The sequence below is a fragment of the Habropoda laboriosa genome, unplaced genomic scaffold (genome assembly GCF_001263275.1).
Source record: "Habropoda laboriosa isolate 0110345459 unplaced genomic scaffold, ASM126327v1 scaffold648, whole genome shotgun sequence".
NCBI lineage: Eukaryota > Metazoa > Arthropoda > Insecta > Hymenoptera > Apidae > Habropoda > Habropoda laboriosa.
The window spans coordinates 316,933-340,440 of NW_017100857.1; the positions used below are offsets into that span (position 1 = coordinate 316,933).

At 41.8% G+C, this 23,508-nt stretch overlaps 1 protein-coding gene across 1 annotated transcript in view; it reads left to right on the plus strand.

Moving 5' to 3' along the window:
• LOC108577390 (homeobox protein SIX1-like) overlaps window positions 1-23,508 on the plus strand; it is a 33,819-nt gene that overhangs the window by 6,816 nt on the left and 3,495 nt on the right. The gene's annotated exons all lie outside the window — the stretch shown is intronic.

Sequence of the window (23,508 nt, forward strand, 5' to 3'; positions counted from 1 at the left end):
CGTTGTTACAATAATACCCTGACGCTTCGTCATCCCGTCGTATATATATATATATACACACACACATACATATACACACACATATAAGTATACATATATTTTCCTATATATTTTTTCACCGGTGGCCTTGTTGGAGGAAGTTAATCGACAGTGGCCGGGTTGATATCCGTGGAATCCGTGGAGGGCGCAAGCGTAGGAGTTTCATGTTGTTTGGAAGGTCGTTGCTCTATATCCGATTTTAGAAACGACCGAGCAAACTCGAAGACGGCCTCATAACTACGTAACGTTAAGCGGTGCATTTCTCTTGCGTCGCGTGATCCGCCTTTTTTCTCGAATCTTTTACCGTTGCATTTTTGTAATTTACTTCGAAGACAGGTTATACCGTTACACCTAACCCTCAAATGTACAATTTCTGTTTAATAGAAAATACCAGAAAAATTCTTGACCTTCTGTTATTTTATTTACTTTTTACTTTCTTATTTGGAAAAATAAATTCTCGCATATACATTTATACGCACTCTTTATTTTTTATAAAGATACAGTCTACATTTGCAAAAATCGAGGGTTTCGTGTGTGTAACTGTCGAAAGAAGGCCAATTGAGGTTATGTTCGTTTCCCTCTTCCTCATTTATTCTAGATTACCTCTTCGAATTTAATTATTTGAAGGTTAAGTTGTCCATTTTGTTCCCGCTGTGGGGGGGAACACTGTAATTTTCGATCCGAAACGAACACCTCGTTCGAGACGTAACACGATCTGTCGAACCGCTTAATCGTCGGATCCTCATTACCGCCATTTTGCTCTCGGACGGACAGAGTTGGAAATACTCGACTGCTCGAATCAATTTAAGTACCGTTATAATACACGCTCCCCTGAGAAGTCGTGCAGCAATGTATCTCCACTTTTTGCGCATTTTCTGATACATCAATTTCCACGTCGTGATTTTCCATTTCCATCATTCCTCCGTGCAACTTATCAAGAACTTACTCACGTTCTTCGCTTCGTGAACGTATGTATATAGAGAAAACGTTCAAATTAGCAACATCCTTTAAACGATCCTCTCTTACCTTCTCTGTTGGTACTACGCGTATGTAGTTAACCAACTTATATAACTCGACGAACTGAATGTATCGAATGAAACCTGTTCGATTCTACTTAATATATAGAATCGACTGTTTCCGGTTATCGAAGCAAAGTCCTCGGATGATTAACGGCTTGATCGGGTGATCGAGGGGTCTTATACCATAAATACACGAAAGGAAAAGCGGAACAGTTCGGTTGAATTCGGGCGAGAGAGTCCATCGATGCGAATCGTGGCCAGGATAGACGGCGCTTCTCCTCACCGAGAATTTCGCGAGGGAGGAAGTGGGAAGCACCACCGTGGCGAGGCCCAGTCCAGTACACAGCCGTGTCACGCCACGGGGAACGTATCGAATTTCTTATGGCTTCTGTGTATTCCCATGAACGGAGACAGAAGGTCAGAGAGAAACAGAAAGGCAGGCAGATAGAGAGAGAGTGAGAGAGGGGGAGCAATAGCGGGAGAGAGTAAGAGAGATATATAGACGGGTGCGCGGTGGTGGCTCCTATAGTCCTATCCGATGGCTTTGGGGGTATCGTGGATACGCATGGCATCATTCGCGGCATATTAATTACAGGAAATCCCACAAAGCATCCATATCACCCTCCTATGCTTTCCCTATACGTAATTCGTCGTGTACACCCCTTGATGGAATATCGAACTGAGTCTGCGAGCGGTTTTGATCGTTTTTGCACTTTTTTCCCCCTTTTTTTCTTTCGCCACATTCTTTTCTCGTAAATCTACTTGTGTAGGACAGGGGGAATTTTTCTAAGTCGTGAAAAAAATTTCAGCGTCGGGTTTCAAACATGTGATCTTCAGATCTGTGAAAAATTCTTACTATTACAATACATGTAAAAATGCTTTTGATCATAACAATCGAAACAATTAGGGATACTTGGTTATTTTAACACTTGCTATACACAGTGTAACAGTGTTAACTACTTTATCGGTTTTTTTATTTTTCTATGGTTTTACTATAGTGTCTTTTAAATCGATTACACTTGGGTTTAATAAAATCCGAGTTGATGTGTCCTGGGGTTAATACGAAGGCGGCGGCTGTCTTTGGAGACAGTAGGGAGGTTTGTTTGATGATGACTTAGATGGCTCAATTAATAAAGTGCTCTGGTTTAGAGAACGAGATGGACCTTGGTTGAACAATTCAATTGGATCATTCTTACCATAGTTGAACACATGCATATTCACAAGCTGTTACCTTTTTACTAAAAAAATTCATAAATCCAATATAACGTTTCTAATATAATTAATTCATATGACTCAGTATGAGACACCTGGAGGCTAAACTTTCAATTATTCACTACCTAAAATATACATCATACGGCGTCGAATAAAACGTTTTAAACGAATAGGAAAAATCATTCTTCTACACTTCGACTAATTTCATTTCGTATCACTAGTCGGTAATTGCAATGCAATCTTAACGATCGAGGCTTAACGATAAATTCAAACCTAAACGACAATACAGAGGAAATTTCGGGGAATTAATGAGTCACACGTGTTTCACTCGTACCGAAACTCTACGAGGAAGAAGAAGAAAAAAGATGGTGGGCACGCAACGTTGCGTAGCGATAAGAATTGCTTGTCTAAGCGGCGCAATCTGTGCCGCTTGTTTACGTTTCGCGCTACCTCCTAGTCTCACTTTGTCAGGCAAGGTTGGCTGCCCTGCGCTTCGCCAAGATGACGGCCGGCGACGATCGGCGCGTTCGTAACGATTAAACGTAACGTGAAAACGTATTAAACGTTCTGCCTGTTTCTCTCTCATCGCGTGTGAAGAGCAGTTATTCTCCGTTTGTGTGTTGGTACATTTCTTCTTACTCTTCTTTTTTTTGACGCGTTGCTGTCGATGGCAGAAAAACGTCGACTGCGTTGTCTGTGACCGGTGTCCGGTAACAGAACGTGCGCACGGAACGTAGACAGGCGAAGGAACCAGCGATAAGATGAAAAAGATGCTGATCCTGAGATTTCAGACGGCGCCGTCTGCTCGTTATCTCCACCTCTTTTGTTCCGCGCAATTTCATCCGTATTCTCGAATGTCCTCTTTGGCGACGCGCGTGGCCGCCATTCAGGGGTGTGAGAGTTTTCTTTTTAGACGTTGGTATTACGTACCGCTGCTTGTTTGGGGAGTAAATTAAAAAAATTTTTATTTTTACTTTTTCTATAATAAATAGACTCGATGGGTAGCTAATATATACAGTATTTTTATTATGTAAAATAGTATATTGATAATTTCATTAGTTTCACACCAGAGAACACATATCAGATATATTTGTGAAATGCAAATTTTAAATTTACATTTTTGTGATATGTTATGTTTGATCAGTGACAAGCAATATGAAAGTGGCCTTAAGTCGTATGTTCTCCTTACTTGCTCTTATAATGTAAATCGTTTCTGTGGAAATATCGATGCAAGATAAAATAAGTGATAAATTCAATTTTTTTTTTTAATTTTTGACAGACCATAATCACTGACACATGTTTCTTCTGGATATTGAGAGGTTTCGAAATTTGTTAGTATAATTAGGTTAGGCTCTTATGGCTTCATTTTTGCAAATAATAATTGGAAATACTTTAATCTTAAAATATGAATACAATTCATATTTATTAAGACCTTTTGATATTATACAAGAATTATCAAGTGAATGCAAATTGTGTAAAATTATTTAACACAATATAAAACTAAAAAATACCGTAAAGCAAAGCTATAATTCCAACTTCTGTCGTCTAAAAAAAAAAAATCAAACAAAAAATATAAGCAACATTTCAATTTAACAAACTGAAATAGATCGAACGTGTGTCGAAACAATCACTTTCAGGGTCGCTCGATTAGATTTCCAGTAAAATCGACAATCACCTCCGAGAATAGCGTGGATTTACTGAAAATGGGCAAATGAAGTTGTCGAAGGTTATTGCCTTTCAAAGTTGAAGTTTCCAGTCACGCGAACCTTTGAATAAATCGTCTGTTCTTCGGCCATACATTACACGCGTATGGATCACGTGTAAACGGGCCAGTTAAATCGTTCGATAAGAGCTCCCAGGGGAAGAGCGAGTTTACATCCCGGAGTTGGACGGTTTTTTGCTTGACGCCGACGCCCACGAGACGCCCCAGTCTCGTGGGGCCCGTGATACCGCTCACGTTTCCGCCCCTGCACGCGTGATCCAGCTTTAATTTACATCAGATTGTCGAGGGCAGAATCGACTGGCGAAGCTCGTAGGAAGTCCGCTCCACTCATGATTTCTTACTTGTGTCGAATTTATTACACGTCATTTTTTGTTCTTTTCAATTAATCTTTTCATTATTGAGAAATGTAAACGGCATGCTATATTTTTTTTACAGTGTGGAAATTCGAAATTATATGCTTTTATTTAACTCTCGGTAGGCAAGCATCTTTTTTCACACTCCTTAGGTGAATCGTTTATTTCCAAGTCTAACTTTTTCACTATTCTAGGCTTTTTAAATATCTGAAAAAATTCCACGACGAATCAATTCATTAAAAATTAACATTCTTCTTAAACAATGCAAAATTTTCCTCTACAATTTTTTTCTATCTCCAAGAAAAACAGAGTTACAGTCCAGCACAGTTGCTATGTATACTCACCCTGTATTATAACGAATGCAGTAACGTGGGTCATCTGTGACCCACATGGTCCAAACAGAAAGTCGCTTAAAATTGGCCGGGCACTCGACGTTCTAAGATGACAATAGGCACACATTTTCTGCACATTCTTCACTCCGCCGTTCCTCTCAGAAATACACATTTATCGCCCGGATTGTCTAGAAAAATAGTCCACGTTTAACAAACGTCTCTTGTCTCTCGGATGGTCGTCGAACGACGCGATTAATCGCCACGCGAGAGAGCCTCTCCTGCTCTTGAAATATACCTATCGTCCCTCAGAGCATAAAACGCTCCACTCGTTGAGAGAGATCCAGGGCCCGGTTGTGTCACCTCGATGCATTGTGTGCTCCTCCAGCCTAGACAAAAATAAACTTCACTCTGCCGCGCCGCGACGCACGTGCCTGCCGCCCTCGAACAATGTTTTTTTTCGTTGCAAACGTTTCTCGTGTAGGAAAACGTCTTTATTATACCCCTTTCGTGTCCTAATATCATCATCAACGTGGCCCCTCTCTCGCCTCTCGTTCTAATCTTCGAAAAAGCCGAGCAGCGTACCTCGAGAAGGGTTAAGAACAACATCTCGCCGCCGAAAATAAATAAAGCTCGAAGGGAGCGAGAGAAAAAGAGAAAAGGACCCTTTACGTGCCATCCAGACGTTTCGACTCTCTTCTTCCGTTTTCCCTTGCCAGGCATCGACGAATAAATAGATGAAAGATCTTAGAGACGAAGAAGATTAAAGTTTCTTCTGATGCTTTATGATACGATGTTAGATGCTTTTATACGTTGGAGAGGAGCGGTTGTAAGTTGATATAGGTTATTAACCGAATGATGTTTCTCGGTCGTTTTTGTGTTACTGGGTTAATTACGGAGGAATCTTGAGATATGAATTTTAATGGGTTATGAAGTTCTTTCTTTCCTCGAGGATGACTTCAAGTGTGAGGTGAATAATTGTCGTGTCCTTATAAATTGAACAGCTTGTTGCAAAAAGGAGGCAGATGGATAATTAGCTGATAGGTAGCAGTTAATGTTAAAAAGAATTTTGAATAGAATGTGATCAATATCGAGCTCTAAGTTACGAGGATCATCTTCTTTTTTTTTTTTTTTTGTTAACTTTTCTGGTTTTTCTATGTACTAATACATAGTTTTGTGACATAGTGCTGTTTAATGGAATGATTTATCGGAGATAAGTGAATTTTAATACAGTTCGGTGCAAAAAGAATGCACATCTTTTTTGCCCCTTAAGCCCCGTTCACACCTATCCTCCTCGATCGAAATTCTCACCGATTCATTTTCCATCGATAACCGGAAGCAGCTTCCAATTACAGTAGTGCACGCATATGCGTCTGCATTTTTGCACACTTAAGCGTCCGTCGCTATCCCCAGCAATTCTTGGAAATAGGACATCGGAGTGGAGTTCGAGCGTGCCGTGTGAAACATAGTAATTCGATATCGACTCCTGAATGTGAACAACTGACACTTGATATATCGGTATCCCACTCAGACACATCTCCTCTCTTTTCTTTAGTTAAATTCGCAGAAGTCACCTCCCCACTTAAGCGTCCGCATTCGGTCCCGACTGCGGACGCTTATGTGTGCACTATTGTACTCGTACCTGAATCGATGAAAAACACGATTGTCGATCGATAGAAAATGACTGGGGCTATAGAGGTGACGAATATCACCGAGAGACACAGGAAGCAGAAATGCAGGATTAGCTAATCCACTTCTCCGGAATCCGCGTGCGCCGCGGGTTTCTTGGCTCGATGGATCGAAGAGGAGAGCGAAGAGAAGGGTAGAGAGGAGAGTAGTCGTGCACAGTGGTCGGGGTCGGAGGCCAGTAATGGCTCTGTCGTTGTTCTCCAGTGTCAACAAAACATTGCTAATGTACCCAGGCCAACACAAACTCACCCTTGCCTCTCTCACCCCTCTGGTTGCGCCACTGTCAGCACACCCTCGTCTTCGTTGGACGATAAATCGAGGGCCTGGCGAGAGGAACAGCCGGGAAAATGGAGGACCTCTATATGTGCCATACATGAAATTCTTTTGTAATATCCATCGATCCTCTTGAATAATTTGACGAAATTTTCATACGGAGAATTCGACGGTTTTCGATTCTTCTCTGATATCGAAATTAGATCGACGATATCGAAACGATTGTCGAAGGAACGTTGAATTTGTAACAAACTTAATTCTTCCTTTAATATCTTAGAGGGTGCTTGTTAAGGCGAATGAATTCTTAATTGCTCCCTTTTTGCGATATCAGCTTCGAATACCATTGATCTCCGATAACCGATTTGTCGTTCTATTCGTGGGTGATGTGACAGACATTCTTTCATTAGTCATTCGATAGGAAATTTCCTCTCTATTTCCAGTTGCAATACAGTCGACGAAATGATAAACTTCGAAATAAAATCAACCCTGAAATGCTTCTTTTTAAACGAAAAGAAAATATTTGGAAAAATATTTTTTATTATTTCTGTTGGATTATAAGGAGAAATGAGTATGTGTCTGTGTAATAGTAACGGCCTCTGCGTCTTGACGATATTTTTGTTTGATTGATTGCATAGCGACGTGCCTTCCTCGCGTATCAAAATAAAGAAGATTCATAATTAAATTAATATCTTTTAATTTATTACCATAATTCTAATAATTTCTGTCGTCAGATTAATTTTTACAATAATTTACTTGCTATCTCTTCCCCCTATTTCCAATTACAATATGTAATACCTACAGTCAATTGCCCTTTAAATTTCAGATTAAATCACGCGTGATTTTTCCGAATGGAAAAACATAATATTCTAAACAATATAACAAAAACAGAGAAAGATACGGTGAAAAGCAGCGATCAAAGAGAAACGTGACGATTAAACGGTTTCGTGGCTCGAGCAGCTGCCAGAGAAAATACACGAGGAATTCCCCGGAGCATTCCTTCGTCGAAATATTCGAAATTGTTTCTCGCGACGATGGCCTACGACAAACATCGTCCGCTTTTATTATTACCCCCTATCCATCAGATTATCTGCTTTAAACTCTCAGATTAGATATTTCGAACGAATGTGGTGGTGGTGGACCTCGGTTAGTAGATGGACGCGTTTGTTTTGCGGCGACGTTTTATCGGCCACGCTGATGTCGACGTGTGTGGCTCCATTAACGTTTTCCACGAATTCAACTTAACAATCACCCTATATATTACGCCAGGCGACAATACGCGGACAGAGAGAGAAACGCGTTACGCATTCTCGTTACATATCAGACCATTTCACATGAGTTACCGAAAGAAGAAAAGAGAAAAAATCACTAGAAATATGAATATTCTTAATATTGTCGTTGTATTTTAGTTGACGTATAGAAAACGATGAGAAAAATGGAAAGTAAAGGTTAATATACGTGTGTTTCCTTGTGGATCTATTAGTAAAATTGTTGGACAAGCTAACTTGATAGACATTTTGTCCCTTGGGTGGTTCACACTGTTTACCGGGCTTCCTTGTGTAAATCTTTCGAGTCCTTTTGAAGGAACTTCCCGACGTTTCATTAGGTTATGTTGTAGTTTAGTTTGGTCAGGGGTTGGAAATTTTGTTGTTGTTTGAGGAGAAGTGAAAGAAGCTTTGCTGTGACGATAAGGTTATGTTTAGCGAATATTAATTTCCACTTCGATACTTTGATTAACCTGTATCTTCGTTACCATACATGGTGAGCATAACAGAAATATGACTATTCTTAATAATTAAATCAACAATGAACAATAACCTTAAGAATCCCTATAAAAATTGTATTAACAGTATTAATAATTCGTTGCATAGTCAGCAAAAGAAAAATCCTAAGTTAAAGGGTTAATGCAATAATGAAAATCCTTTACTAACAGAAGCAATAAAAATACTCTTCTAAAGAAACACAAGACGCGGCAGCGGTCAAACCAAAATTCTAATAAGCCCATAAACACCGTCACAAAGCACTTCCTGATTCACCATAAACATCATAGATCATTATCCTCCGTCACAAGGTACACAACACCCACCCCCCCGTTCTACCCGAAAAAAAGCTGCTACTACTCCCCGGTATTAAATGTCCATTATTCAACCTTAATTAAATCGTTCCATCGAGTGTTGGCCACGTAAGTGGAAGATGGAGGCGCATCAGATTGAAGTGGACGCGGATTGGGGCTGTGTACGATGGGAGAGTTGGTGGGTTTTCGGGAAGGGATGCTACTTCCCGGATGTGGAGAAGAGGAGGAGGACAGATGGGGAAGAAAGGAAGGGAGAAAAAAAGAAAGAAGGGAATGGAGTCAGTGTCGAGAGGGCGTTACGGAAGGGGACACGAAACGGTTGGTAAGGGTTGGACACTACGGGGGTGGCTGCGCCAATATTGACTCTTTCTGAAAACTGGGGGACCTCACGGTGACAAAGAGGGTGGCGCTACTCTACCGCGCCTTTTGTACGTTCTAACGTGGACATGGCGCCTGCTGGATAGGAAACTGATGTGGTCATTTTATGCTTGGAATATTATTGTGTTGGGAAAATTATATTAATGGAGAATAGGTGGAATTTGTTGAATTAGATTGTGCATAATGTTGGTCATTTTGTGCTTGGAATATTATTTGGTTAGGAAAATTATATCATTCTGTTGGAATACAGTTGAGGATTTGATGATTTCAGTTCTAATACAAACTTAAATTATGAATTTTGAGGATTAATTTTGAGATTCGGATTGTCCTGCTTGTATTTCCTGTCCTTATGGCAAAAATAATTGTAAATTGAACCACCCATAAAATACATTTAACCCTTTTGCACATTTTCTCACTTAAAACATTTTATCTTCCCGGTAAAAGATTTAAATATCCAGCCAAATCGTTGTGCTTGCTTCAAGAATTTCGTTACTGAGAGAAAAAAATACTTGCGATAATTTTTCCGATGAAAAGTGTGTATCGGCAAAGACACGATCCTAAAAGACGACGGCGGATCCACAGAGCGCGGCCGAAGGACAACGTTGATGAATCGTCGCTCGCCTGTTATAGGCCTGTCTGGCTGCTGGCCGCAGCCGGTAGCGTGGGTCGACACCGCGACTCCTCGACACGTCGACGATCGTGATCGATTTCCATCAAAGTCGATGTCGAGCTTCGATACCGATCGACTTCCATCAAAGTCGAAGACCTCGCCCTGTTCTCTCCTCCTTGTACGCGCGCTCATCTCCCGCTGCGTGCGGATGAATCACGAGGCCTTTCGTTGTGTCGTTGGGCCGTGATACAATAACGTGTGCGTTCGCCGCGATTTCGTCGGACCTCGTAAAACAACGCACGAGCCAAACGCGATGTTTTCACGCTTACGGTAACTCGATCGATTCTTCGAGTGCCTAAGCAGCGATATATCGATCTCTCGTATATTTACACATTTTGAATATTTGTCGATACGATACACTTTTGCAGTGAAATTTTTGTAAATTAAAAATTTTACTTTGAAAAGGAAAATTATTAATTTTTATCATTTATTTGTTATATGTATTTATTTTAAGCTAATTGTGGTAGCAGTAGTGTACAAAGGGTTATTTTTTATTTTAGGTTATGGTGCTTTAATTGTAGGGTCTTATAGGTTAGGAAGTTTTTTATTATCGATTTAATGGGAGGAAATTTAGTTGGTATGTGTTTCCATGAGAGATGTGGTATGTTATTGTAGGTGGTTTCTAATTTACTAAACAAGACACTTTGCATATTTCGACGTATGAAATGCATGACGAGTCAGACTCGTAAAAAGTAGCCAAGTGGTTAATGAAGTCAGGGTTTAGTGGATGTCTAGAGAGTCGTCTTCTTTATGGTGTAGTTCACGTCTCCTTTGTGTTTACTTTCATCTTCTACTATTCTTCCATATTACTTCTGTTTTCTTTCAATTTTTATTTCAGGTAACCTAACCTATATACATATGTAACTATTACACTTCTATTATTGCAAATCTAATAGGCCATTAAAATCTCATAGACATATCTATTCCTAATTACCTACAAAAAGCTTTTAAAAAACTACCCAAAACAACAGCAAAGAAACCAAATGATTTAGCACAAGCTCACACTTGATTCCTAAAGTCCATCATACAAAGCTGAGAGTATCCAAATATGACAGTAATAATAGTAATAATAAAATCGAACAACAATTTCAACTTATTAATTCACAATACAATGAAAGAAAAAAAGAAAAAATGAATAAGTATACAGAGTCCAGTGACAATGGTGACCGCGGAAGCTAATGGCTGCAGAAGGACAGAGAAAGAGAGAGTTTCGTTGCACAAATAAAGATGCGTTCGGGTCAAGCGGGTAGACACTCGTTGAAATCGTTCTCGCGATGCCGACGTCCCCGAAATAGCTACGAATACTGCCCGCGTACCATTGCCTGGTTTACGGTTACAGCATGCACGGTGTCTGGGCAACGCGCTCTGCGTATCTGAAACCAGAGAACCCATCTCGTCACCGTGTCTCGTACGCGCAACGACATTCACGGAACCGTTGCACGAAAAAGGCGACTTGGAGTCGCACGCGCTGTGATTCCGCCGCCTCGCTTCCGAATTCTCATTTTTCATTGCCACCTCTTTTCACGCGCGCTGTGCTTGCTTCTCATCGTGTCCCGTTCGCGAATCCCCCACACGCACTCGGGAACCCCCTTTTTGTCACTTGAAAATCGATCATAGTAAAATTCTGACGAAAGTTTTTGGAAAAGAGAATTTTTCTTTGCGTAACTTGGAATTCTTGATTGAATTTTTTTTGTCGAGTTAAGCTTCAGTTTTAACTGTGGAAAAATTCGTATTCGTCAATTGGACGTGTACAAATGGTAGTTTATGTATATGTGTTGTTACGTCGGTTTCTCGTTGGCCAGAAAGTAAGGATCTTGTGTGCAAGATAGGAGAATCAATCGACTGATGATATCTTGGTTCGTTTCAAGTTTATCGGAGAAGATAATGCGAGTACTTGAAGTAAGAGGGAAAGACGACGATGCTTGGAAAATTCCATTCTGGTAGTAAAGTTCGTAATTGTTGCAGGGAATGTGTTAAGAAGCTGTAGAGAGATGAACCGTCATGTCGTAAAGAATATTAGCCAATCCATAATGCAGATGTAAAAATGAAATTCCTGCTTTATGTTTATTAGTAGATAAAACACTTGTGGTATCTTGCTGATATTATTTAGTATAAAATTATTGATTGTCAAAAATCGTTTACATTTTTTTAAGATTTTTAATTTTCATAAAAAGTTATTCAGGTTTGAAGGTATCGTTAAAACTCAGTCTTCAACATTTCACATTTCATAAAATAAATTAGATAAAATAAATAAAAAATAAAGACTAATCGTGTACTATCCTTACCAAAACCCTATTTTAGATACATAAAATAACATTTCATGCCGTCCAATGTACAAGTACATTTACTTCGTCCTATGTCGCTCTATACTCAACCGAGAACTACTTTGGCCAACGTTATAATTCATCTTCCCCCAGTTGCAACTTCAAAGCCAGAAATCCACGATCCACGAAATCATCGTGGTCCTCACTGAATCACCTTTTGGCCAAAAATTTCAAACGGGCCAGCATCGAATTCCGATGCACCTCTCTCCCCCTGGTCTCGTGTTCCATTCATTCGTTTCCCTCGCCACGGTTTCCGTGGATTCCGTCTGTCGCGCGACAGAGCTGCGCGCGCACATATAAATAGCCACGTTTTCACGTTTATACGTTTATACGTTTATTCCTGGTTGACGAATTCGCGTGTTCGGCTAGGCGTACGGCGATTTCTCATTCAGATTTAGGATTTGGCGCGTTCACCGGAAAATCGTCGTGACCAGAAGACTTCTCATCTGTCGTTCCTGTTTCGTAATTGTCCGTTCGATGATCATCGAGCCGCCATTGCAGAGTGTGTTTCGTCGTTCGACGAACGAACTTCAGGGACCACCAAGCCGTTGCAAAAACGAGAGGAAACGGCCTTAACGTCACTCAAAGTCGACTGTGTGGACGTCGTTTGTGGCTTCGTCTTCTTCTTGATCCGTTGGAAATCATTGACTCGAAATAACACCTCTTCGGTCCTTGTAACGTAGGTGAAACTGTGTGACGCAACATTTCAGGTTAGGTTGTCGATGAAAGGAATATCAGGGGAAGATTTTGAGGAATTTTCATCTGCAAGTGCGTGGAACGTACTATAGTGGTATATAGAGTGCAGTGTGAAATGTGCCTTTGATCGTGAAATTATATTTATTATTTCAGAACGATATTTTGTACAGGTTATGTGTCGTGTTGTAAATTGTGTATCATAGACGTGTGATTTGTGAAACGTAGCGTGAAATGTTCGTGTCTGATTGTTGAATATGTAACTGTTCCTAATATTCGTATTATTATTTTGTGGTGGATGACACCGTGCATCATAAAAAAATGATTTACAAAACGACATTATCGTACATGTTTTTACGGAAAATATGCCGGATTATAGAACGTAATGTGACAGATTATTATACCGCAGTGGAAATAGGATTACTCAATGCGTAACTGGTAAATTATTTATGTTCATGATACAAGACGGCTATTTGTCGACGTGTATGAATCAGTGAACAAGGAATGTTTCGCGTTGTACGTGCCGCGAGTCAATAAAGTTCAAACGTTTATCCGGCGAATTTATTGTGGTAGCCACGGTAAAACGCGTAGCCTTTATGTAACGCGAATTTATCGAATGCAGTAACTCCCGTTTTATGAATAACAGTGAGATACGCAGGCAATTTTGGTCTTTGCAAAATATTCTACCAGCTGGTAACTACAATGGAATTCTGTGATTTATTTAGTTATAAACGCTGGGTTAAACTAATTCGATTCTTCACATTTCAGATGAAGTCATCCACTAAATAGAACACTGTTTTAGTTAGAAGCAAAGAATCAGCATATTTCTCATGCAGAATATTTCCTTGATCAGCATTCTCGTATTCGATGACATAATTAAAGATAGCTCCATCTTGTTAATTTCTAAGACTTGATTATGTAACCTTATCTTATCTCTTATCAAAGTGTTTATTTATTAATTAGTGATTTTCATATTGTTAATAGTATCGTTATATTGGTTTTAGATGTGATATTAAATTTCATTGTTCAATAGTCTCTCTGATACAAAAGAATACAGCAATAAATTATCTCCAAAGAAATTGCAAAATCTCCAGAAAAACTCAACAGGTGTCCCAACTCAACATCCAGAACTATCTCCTCCTGTGTATACTGTCGAATACAAACGAGCAATCCTCCCTTTCTCCACACGAGCCACAAAGACAATCAGAACCGAAATTTCCCTCCGTAGTAGAATAAGGAGCCATCGTTTCCCATTTGTGATGGTAGTTCGCCGAAGAATACTTCTTGATTCGAGCTATCACACTGCACAAAGGATGCGTTTGAAAAAAAAAGAGCGAAAGAGGACGCGTTTGATACGACGACGCTTTTACAGAGAGATTGGGGTTCGGTCGGTTCGACCCCTTTTTCGACGAAGAGAGAGAGAGAGAGAAGGGCGCGGGCGGCCATGTTGGGTAGTAGCCTCAGCCATTTTCGGGCACACGCGGACAAAAAAGGCGGGTAGGGCCCTCTTGGTGAAAACCGCTTCTAAAGAAGACCACGTCAAATCTGACAGGCCAAGGGAAGAAGGGGCCACATATGGCCACGTAAGGGCCAAAAAGGGCCCGCCTCGTCGCGTACACGTCCTCGTGTCCGGTGGTTCTGCTGCCGTTTGAAAAAGAACAATCCTCCACTCTACTCTTCTTCTTCCTCCTCCTCCTCCTTCTTCTCCTCGTGCTTGCTCTTCTTCTTTTCTCCCTTCCACGAGACGAGCTTCCCTCGTTTCCTTCTGTCGACTCTCTCGCTGGCGACAGAGGGGGCATTCATTCATGCACGCATTCCCAGAACGCAGTGTTGTCAGCTTACCGTGCATGTGCATAGAGGAGCTTGGAAGGTTATGTTGGGTTTCTTCAACGAGCTATGGCGAATGGTTTGGTCTGGATATGTGTATGGTTGAGAGAATAGAGATATATGCTTTTTTAGTTGGAAGCTGGAAGTGGTTGAGAGTAATTGATGAGATACTGAAAGGTAGTAAGGTATATAGGGTGGTGAGAGAGAACAGGGTGAACAGCTGTTCAGTATTTCTTTTTTTATATATTTCACTGGGGAGTGAAAATTTAGAGTTTACTATTGTTGTATTATAGCATGAAATTACAGTACTTACTTTGCACATAATTGTTGCAAAAAAGTTCATAACCAATGTAGAATCGTTTATATGCATTATAAGAGAAAACTAGAGGAAGTGAATTCCAAGGGAGAGACTGAAAAAAACAATTGTTATTTTTGGTACATAAATGCATTCAGTATATAAATCGATATACGACCATTCCCAAAACTTGATTTACGACAACGATGGCGTGTTTTACATAAAACGCGATCGCTTGACCTTGTATCTGTGAATCTTCGTTTCAGTAGCCATGTCGAATTGAAACGGGATTCGGAAACGCGTGTTGTCGGCGCAGGAAATTACACGTCGAACGATTTCCTCGAATTTGCATCGCGTGTGCGTCTAGTTGCACAACAGAGGGACGGCCTAGACGGATTAAATCTGCCCAAGACTCTGTTTCCAAGACTCTGTCCGACAACGCAGTAAAACACAAACGATCCAGAACATAGTAGACGAGGCAGATAGAGCAAATCGAGAAGCAGAGAAAGAGTGGGAGAGAGAGAGAAACTAAAGAGAAACTGGCAGACTTTTCTATTAGAGCTACTTTTATTGTCAGCCTCCTGGCTTGCCACTTGCATGCTAGATTTGAACTTCATTGTTCGTTACGACACTTTGCTTCTGGGAAGCTCGGCCAATGTTCTGTTTTTTTATTCAGCTTTATCTTTTTTCGTATCCCGCGTCCAAGAATACCGTCGTACCTCTGGTGGTGGTCGCGTGATCTTAATGGCCACTGATCGCAATTGACCGTGTTGATTTTGAAATGGTCGGTTTCCACCTTCGTCCGCCGCTCACGACGAATTTCTCGTTTGAACTTAACGGTTATTTTCGTTAGTATTACGATGTCGCCGTTTGTTTTGGATAGCTGCTTTCTGCCTTTCGGTTATCACAGTGGAGGAAGTGATATATGTGCTGATGTACGTATACCTGGCAAACGTGTAATCAATATTACTATTTCCGTCTAATTTCCCGTTTCTAAGCGACGGTGAATAATAGGGTCTAAAATCATGATAGCAGTTTCACGAAAGATTTATCTCGAATCTTGATATATGTCGCAGTTAGATTGTCTCTTCATACGTTATTTTTATTGTAATGCTTTTTGGTAGTTTAGTGTAACATCTAACCTGTAATTTTTAGGGTTTAATAGAAAAGATTCTTACAGTTGTGTTTTTTTTTATATATGGTATACATACGTACGTTTTTGTATTAAAACGAGCGAGTTGACGGTTAGGTATAACGTCCGCCATCGTTGTTTGTTTCTCGACAGAAGGTCGGAAATCGTTGTGGTTCGCTTGAATGCGTTCGACGTCCATATCCGAGGTATTCTTTTTTTCCTTTGCGTCTCTTTTTTCCTGGTAGCATCCCAGCAACGGAAGCATTTTCGTGCGACGTACCTACGTATGCAACGGTACACGCACACGTTCCCTTAAACGGTGTCGAGTTACTCGTCAGCTCGGAACACAAAGCTTATGTAAGTACGTCAAGAAGTTTCGATCTTCGTGCGGTGTGGCACCTCCTCTTCTCCCCTCTGCCCCCTTTATGTTCCACCGTGTTGCTGGTGCTAAAGTTTCAACTTGTAAAGATAGAAATATTGCGCTCTTTTTCCTCTATTCCTATACGTCTAACAAGGATGTGTAGATCGGGGGAATGGAGGAATAGGAATCGTTTTGTAATCACTCGTTGGCCGTGTACAGCCAGTAGCTGCAAAATACGATTTGGATTACGAATTAATTTTCCCCTGTTACACGTATTTTAAATGTCGCGATATCTCGAGTCATTTCACTTTTAGAATGATGGTAAACGACGCAAGAGTGACTCGTAAATTTGCAATAACATCACGCGACGTCAGAAATTTCATGAAATTTCGAGATATGATTACACGTCCGATGCCAACTATTCCTCCCTTAAATTAAATCGCGCACCACAAAGGGTTAAGTGCCTATAAAGAACTCTTAACGATATGCTGTTACGATATTTCACGTTCTATATTCTCCCCCCGAGAAAAATAAGGACGTAGCATATATGAAGCTGTATATCATATTTCTAATACATATCCTATGCCTCTTTCACGCGATTGGAAACAGAAAAAGCCTCGTGTCACGATGCGCGTTACCATACTGCGCATGTTCGCCAAAACCAACCCGTGCCGCCATTTCTATTTACGCGCGTAACTCATCATAACAGTCCTTGACCACGAATTTTATTGCACGGTATTAACCCGGTGTTTTATGAGGATCGCGGATTTATAGCAAACGGTTTGGAATACGGTAGAAACAGAGGGACGTAAAGGGATTTCGCGTCGTTTTAATAGATTCTAGAAAATATGGTGCAAACGCAGGTGTGACACGTGCGAATCGTGACGTCGTGATACGATTTATTCTCCTCAAGCGTCCGTAACTCAACAAGTATATAGAGGGTGTCACAGAAAATAAACATAAACTTGTGATCTCTAAGTAAGTTAACATGATTTTCACGTGAATATTAAACAAAAACACAAACTTTTGTGATAATCGCGATGGTCGACGTTGTCACGTATGGGCTGCTTGACCAGACAACTTGTGCGCATGCGCGTCGGGCAGAGGGACGTCGTTGCGGATCTTTAAGAAGCGAAATTTACGATTGGATGTTTGTCGTTCCTCCTACGAAGTATACGCCAGGATTTTTGGCATGAAAACGCAGAATTTCTGGCCGTTGGCTTGCAAGTGCATTCTTCTGTGCGATTTTCCCGTGGACACAAGTCGATCCGTCGGGATAAAGCGCCATTCATTTCGACGCAACCGCCACCTAGAGGTCGATAACTCTTTCGCTCGAAATCCGCCGGTTCTTCTCGCCAATCGCAGCTATTCGTCTTTCGTTCCGTTGTCCGTGTGTTGCTGCCGCTGCGCTCGTAATTATCGCGTCGTTAATCTTGCTGGACGCGCGGGGGATTCTGTATCCAATGACACCTTCGAATTAGTATGTTCAATCAGAGAGGAGACTAGGTACTCTCTAGGGATTCTACCTTTCCGGTATCAATTGAGATTAATTACTACACGTTGCTTGTGTCTACTAAATTTCAGAAGATATGGGGAGGTTTTAATTGAAACTTGTAAAACAAACTTCGCGTTGGTTAAATAATGAAGTCGGGGATACGGTGATTTGTGGTGGCGCTTTTGCTTATATTGAAATTCCGTAGATTTTCTACATGTTAATGTCCCTATATGTAGGGATTACTCGTCGAATGAAAAAATTCATTATGCATTTGATCACAACTTTATATCTGATTTATAAGCAGTCACTTGTGTGTATAGTAGTTTGCAATTAAAATAGCTAATAAATCATTATAAAAAAAGAATGAAGTCGTCGCCATAAATCTAGGGATAAGTTGCTTCTAGGCACTTATCTAAAACTCCATCATCTCTGATGATCAATTTGCATACTTTTCAATAAAATAAAGGACGCACGCTGGGTGTTCCGTCACGGTATCTTCGACCAGATTAAATCTGTTTCACGCGATGGAATCGATCAACCGCTCATTGACATGATCATTAACCAAGCTTCTCGTGTGCGGTACCAGAGTTTCATTTAAGTTCCTTCGGGTTCTTTCTGCTGAAGAATAGACGAAGAATAGACGACAGGGCAGATATATCCGTTCGTTTGTGTAACACGCTGCTCATAGACCGGGGAAGACTACCGAGTGGCAGGTTCAACGTAATCCGGATTAAAGAATTCCGAAACACCGAAAGCGTTTTAACGCTTCGGTCCTGTTACTTCGACCGAGGACTTCTGAGTTTACCTGCCGCGATTTTATCGCTCTGTCACGCATTCAACGATCCCGAACTATCGATCAATCAACAGCATTAACGTTGGAATTAAAGTGTGAATTTGTAACCATGAATGATCCCATCTTTCTATGTTTTCAATTTATAATTCGTACCTGTCGAAAGCTTGTTATCACTTCGAACTTGAAAAGCATTCTTGAAACATCTTAAAATACGTATTCAGATTAAAAATTTTACGAATATAAATATTCAAAATGTGTCGAAATATTTTTCAAAGTAACTGTATATCGAATCGCAAACGTGACGTACTGTGTTTCTTTGTCACGTTGACAGCACTGGTTCAAACTGTCATGGCGACCGAAGCATATTCGCCTGTCATAGACACCACTTCCCGCGCGTTATTTTTATACATCCAAAATGAAACAGATAACAGGAAAGTTACGACCGTGAACAAACTGTAGAGAATATTTTTTCCCGTGAAATTGCGCGATCGGTTGATTTGCCACGGGGCAAGCGGGGAGAGAGGAGGGCAGGTAGAAGAAAAAAGGTGGACGAGACGGCCGGCCGGCTTGACCGCGGCGCGAGAGAGAGGTGAGCCGAAGTTTGTAAACAGAGGCAGTGTGTACACGGTAGGCTGCATCCCCATTATTTTAGGCCGAAGAAATTCTTTCCTATCTGCTTATGGAATCAGCTGCCGGCGAAGTCCCTTCTTCTTCTCTCCTCGCTTCCTTCGACGTGCTCACCTGCCGGGCGGACTGGATCTAGAGAGAAGAGAAGCTGTGAGAGAGTAGCAGCCAGGTTTCTTCCCTCGGTGTACTTGGGAAAATCCTCTCTTCGTTTCCCAACAAACTGGCCAGTCGATATTCAATTTGCTCTCCTCGTGCGTAGAGAGAAGTTTGCCTTCCTGCCTTCTCGACGGCGTCTGGGTAATCCGGAGGCACTGTCTGTTTGAGGGAACCAGCCCCCTCCCGGGATAACAACGTTGCCCCCTTAATTCGCAGGTAATCTCATGAAAGTACAAAGTGGAAGTCAAATTTTTTTGTTCGATGGATTTACTCCTGCTGTGCATAGTATGACGGTGTATAGAGTAGGATAGTATTTGGAATTTAGAAAGGATCTTCATAACCTAACCTCTTTTGCATCTTTTTGCAAACGGTGAAATATGAGTATTGGTGAACGAAGAACATATTGCGATTAGATTTTAGCCCTGTGCTGTCAATTAGGATCTATGAACATGAACACTCGTTCCGTCGCCAGTGGTAAAGGGTCTCCTTTTTTCCTTGTTTTTCTAACGAGTCTAATAATATTGTCTCGCGTTTCTAACGCGACGGCGAACGCAATCGGATCGCATCTCCGACCAGAATAGAAGCCGAAATCTCAGATCTCTTGGCTCGGCTTTTAGTCGGCTTTCCATCGGTCATCTCTCTCTCTTTTCTACCATCCTCCGTCTCTCCGTCCCCTTCATACTTGTCAAAGAGATGTACAATCGTGCGTGTACGCGTGTCTTGCGCGAGAGACGCCACGCTGACGATCGTTGGAGACGCGGCATTACGTCTCACGCCCTCGAAATTCCTTTCTGGCAAGCTCGTAGGATCGTAATCGAGCGTATCGCGAAAAATCCTGGCTGAAAATCACGCCAACAAAGAAGAAACACCAGGTTGCCCTCGTGTCGTTGGTTGAAATCGTGTGCAATAAACTTAAAACAACTAGAAGAAGCTAGGATAGACGACAATGTCAAACAACGTAGTAGATTGAAGAACGAAACGATACCTGCGCGCGCACCTACATGTATTCCGTCAACTGTGAATCGTCCGACGCACATTCCTGGAAATTAATAACGCCCTTAATAAACGAACCAAGGTATATCCGACAATTTGTTGTAATTCATTTTATTGCACCACATTCGAGCATCTTCTTTCATCGTTGACGGGAACGAGGAAAAAGAGATACAATATTCCGGTTGTGGTGGCGGATTGTGGCGGGTGGGTGGCGCGACATCTCGCGTGCAATTCGAAAAGCCCATGAGATACATTATAAAGAAAAGTACAGCATCGTTGTGGTACCGATGGACCGATCATATCTGTCAGTAACACTCGAACAACATCGTCGTCCTGTTCGCCGGCGTTGTCATTTTATTCTCCCGGAGACGGACAGAGAACGGGGCGAGTGGCTATTCGGTCGGATTAGCATAATTCGTAATTTAATTTCCCGATAAATTTCCTATGGCGTTATTCGCCAGACCGGCCGAAATGAGATGGTATCGGCTTGCGCGATTCCACTAATTCGCGTCTAAGTTTATATCGCTCGGGAGAGAGCAGCACGGGGTCGAGATAGGATCTCCCTTCTTTCTCGCCCCCTCCTTGTCGCTCTACCGTCGTTGTCGCGCTCGCTCTCTTCGTTTCCCCCCATGGTAGAATCTTTTTCTCTCGTGGCCGCCTCGTAAAATCGGATTATATCGGCTCTGTCGCCCCTGCGTTGTCGCACACTTTATTCGAGCCACCACACGATATCGCCCCCTCGCAAACGAGCGGGGTCAGGGTTCGTGGCGCGCGGGGCACACAGTAATCACGTTTTTCTTTAATAGATTCGCCCGGCCGATTCTTCGCAGCTGAGGTGGCGCGTGTGGGCATGCGCAGTGCAAACTATTCTTTTCTAACCTCTTGTTTTAACGAATCGTAGGACAATATATTATTCTCTTTTATTATACTTATTTTGAATAGTTTATTCAACTTAGTTTTGCTTCTTCTTTTTTGTACTTGTTTTCATCGAAATGGTTAATATTCATGGGTCAGTGTTTTAAGTTGGTTGCATTGTTGGGGTATCCTGCGGTCAGGAGGTGACCTTAAGGACGCGTCAGGGACGTTGTTTCTCGTAAGATAGAATCTTTCCACGATCTCGCCGTGAAACCGTTTTTCGGCCGTAGTTTCTGTTTCTGGAAAGCGAACGAATCGATCTCTCTCTCTTTCATGGTGTGTACCAGCCGAGTAGAGGGGAGCCCCGCTACGGAATTTCGAAGTGAAGCTTATTTACGAACTGGCCGATTAATAAAACGAGAACCGCGCCTTCGATCATTATCTCAGCGGCGTTTAAAATGGCGAGACCATGCTGATGCCATAAAATCGCGTGCGCCACGGTTTTTCGACCCATTCCAGTTGTTGTTCGCCCATCGGTGTCATACTTTTGTAACGGGGAAATGATTAAAAATAACGGTGATAAAAATTATCCGTTCGTCGATCTTCGAAATCCCCCCCGTACTTTTACGAAATCGACTGATCATTATCGGCGATGAAACGAAATTACCGTTGAATTATTGCCTCGATATTGGAAAATAATCGAAGAACGATACCGTCTCTGATTGTATAGGTATATACAGGATAATCCATCTGTACTCTAACATCAACTTTCTTCCAGTCGAACTTTTGACTTCTTCAAATTTATTTTTATTCCCTACGAATCGTGTATCCAGTTCAATCGTCATTTTACTTTATTACCAAACGTTACAACCCACTGCACGCGCATTGAGCATCACAAAATGATTAATAAAAATGCACGGTAAAAGGAAGAAAGTAGCAGCAACCCTGTCGATTCAACATCAATTCTCTCGCGCATGCGCGGAACGAGTCAGTAGGTGTCGCGGCAAGCGGGTCCGCCAAATAAATGTCCGAGCCGTGCGATGGGTCGCAAATCCTAATGAAAATAATAATGCCCGAAAGATTCCGTTCTCTGTCCGTGGCGAGGCGCGCGCGCGCCTCGCGCAACGCGGATAAATTTACCGCGCGATCCCGCCTCGGATAAGGCATACCTGGGGACACCTCGTCTGGGGTTATAGACCCAGGCATGCAACGGGTGGCGCGGAAAGTACCGGTGGAAACAAGCCTGTCCCCCCTTTGACTCGAGAACTACGTCGTTCCACGTGTGGGATCTGTTGCATCGCGTCTCGTGGAAATAATTCTTGTCCCCGCGGGGACAAGAACGGACTCCCCTGCAACCGGGCCGAGAACCACCGACGAGATTTTCACCTGCCGAACGGATTTATCGTCGCCTCACCCGTGGGACTTGTCCTCCATCTTTCTCTTTCCTTGGAATCTCTCCTGGTAGTTTCGTCTATTTTTTTGTTCTTTTTATTTTTTCTATTTTTATTTTTTTTAAGATTCTTGTTAGGTTAGTTGTGCAATTTTGAGAGCATTCTGCTTTATTTATTATATCCCCGAATTTTCAGTCAAGATTTTTTTATTTTCAAAGAATTGAAAATTTTAGGTTATGTTCGATTGCGTCATCTTGCAATTTTATTCGACGGATGGCTAGGTTTCAAGGTTTAATGTTATTATATCCCCATTCGATTTTATTTTATTTGCAAAATCTTCTTTAGTAAACTCATAGTCTATTTTTTAATATTCCATCAAGACTACTGACTCGAATTTTGCAAATCGGTGAATCCCAAAGGCGCAAGATCAGCCATGACACAGGCAAAAGGAACACGAATCGTGGAACGATGTTCGTTATCAGTACGGTAGCCGAAAACGAGCGAACCCGTGGACCGGTTCTCGAAAACACCCCGTAGACAAGTGTCGTGGCACTTGCGCCGGACAGACAGTGCCGTATCGCGGCGGCCACGTCTAAACGACTTGTAAAACAAGCGCTTAACGATTGCTCGTACCTGGATATAGAGAGACTGTGCGTGCACACCAGGTGCGACGAGGTAGGAGACGCGAGGATAGAGAGAGATAGTTGAACGAGGAGAAGTCAGAGAGCGAGACAGCCAAAGACCCTTCAGGTCCCACGTGCTTCGACTTCGAGGAGGTCCAGCCTGCTAAATTGAGTTTACGAGACGCCG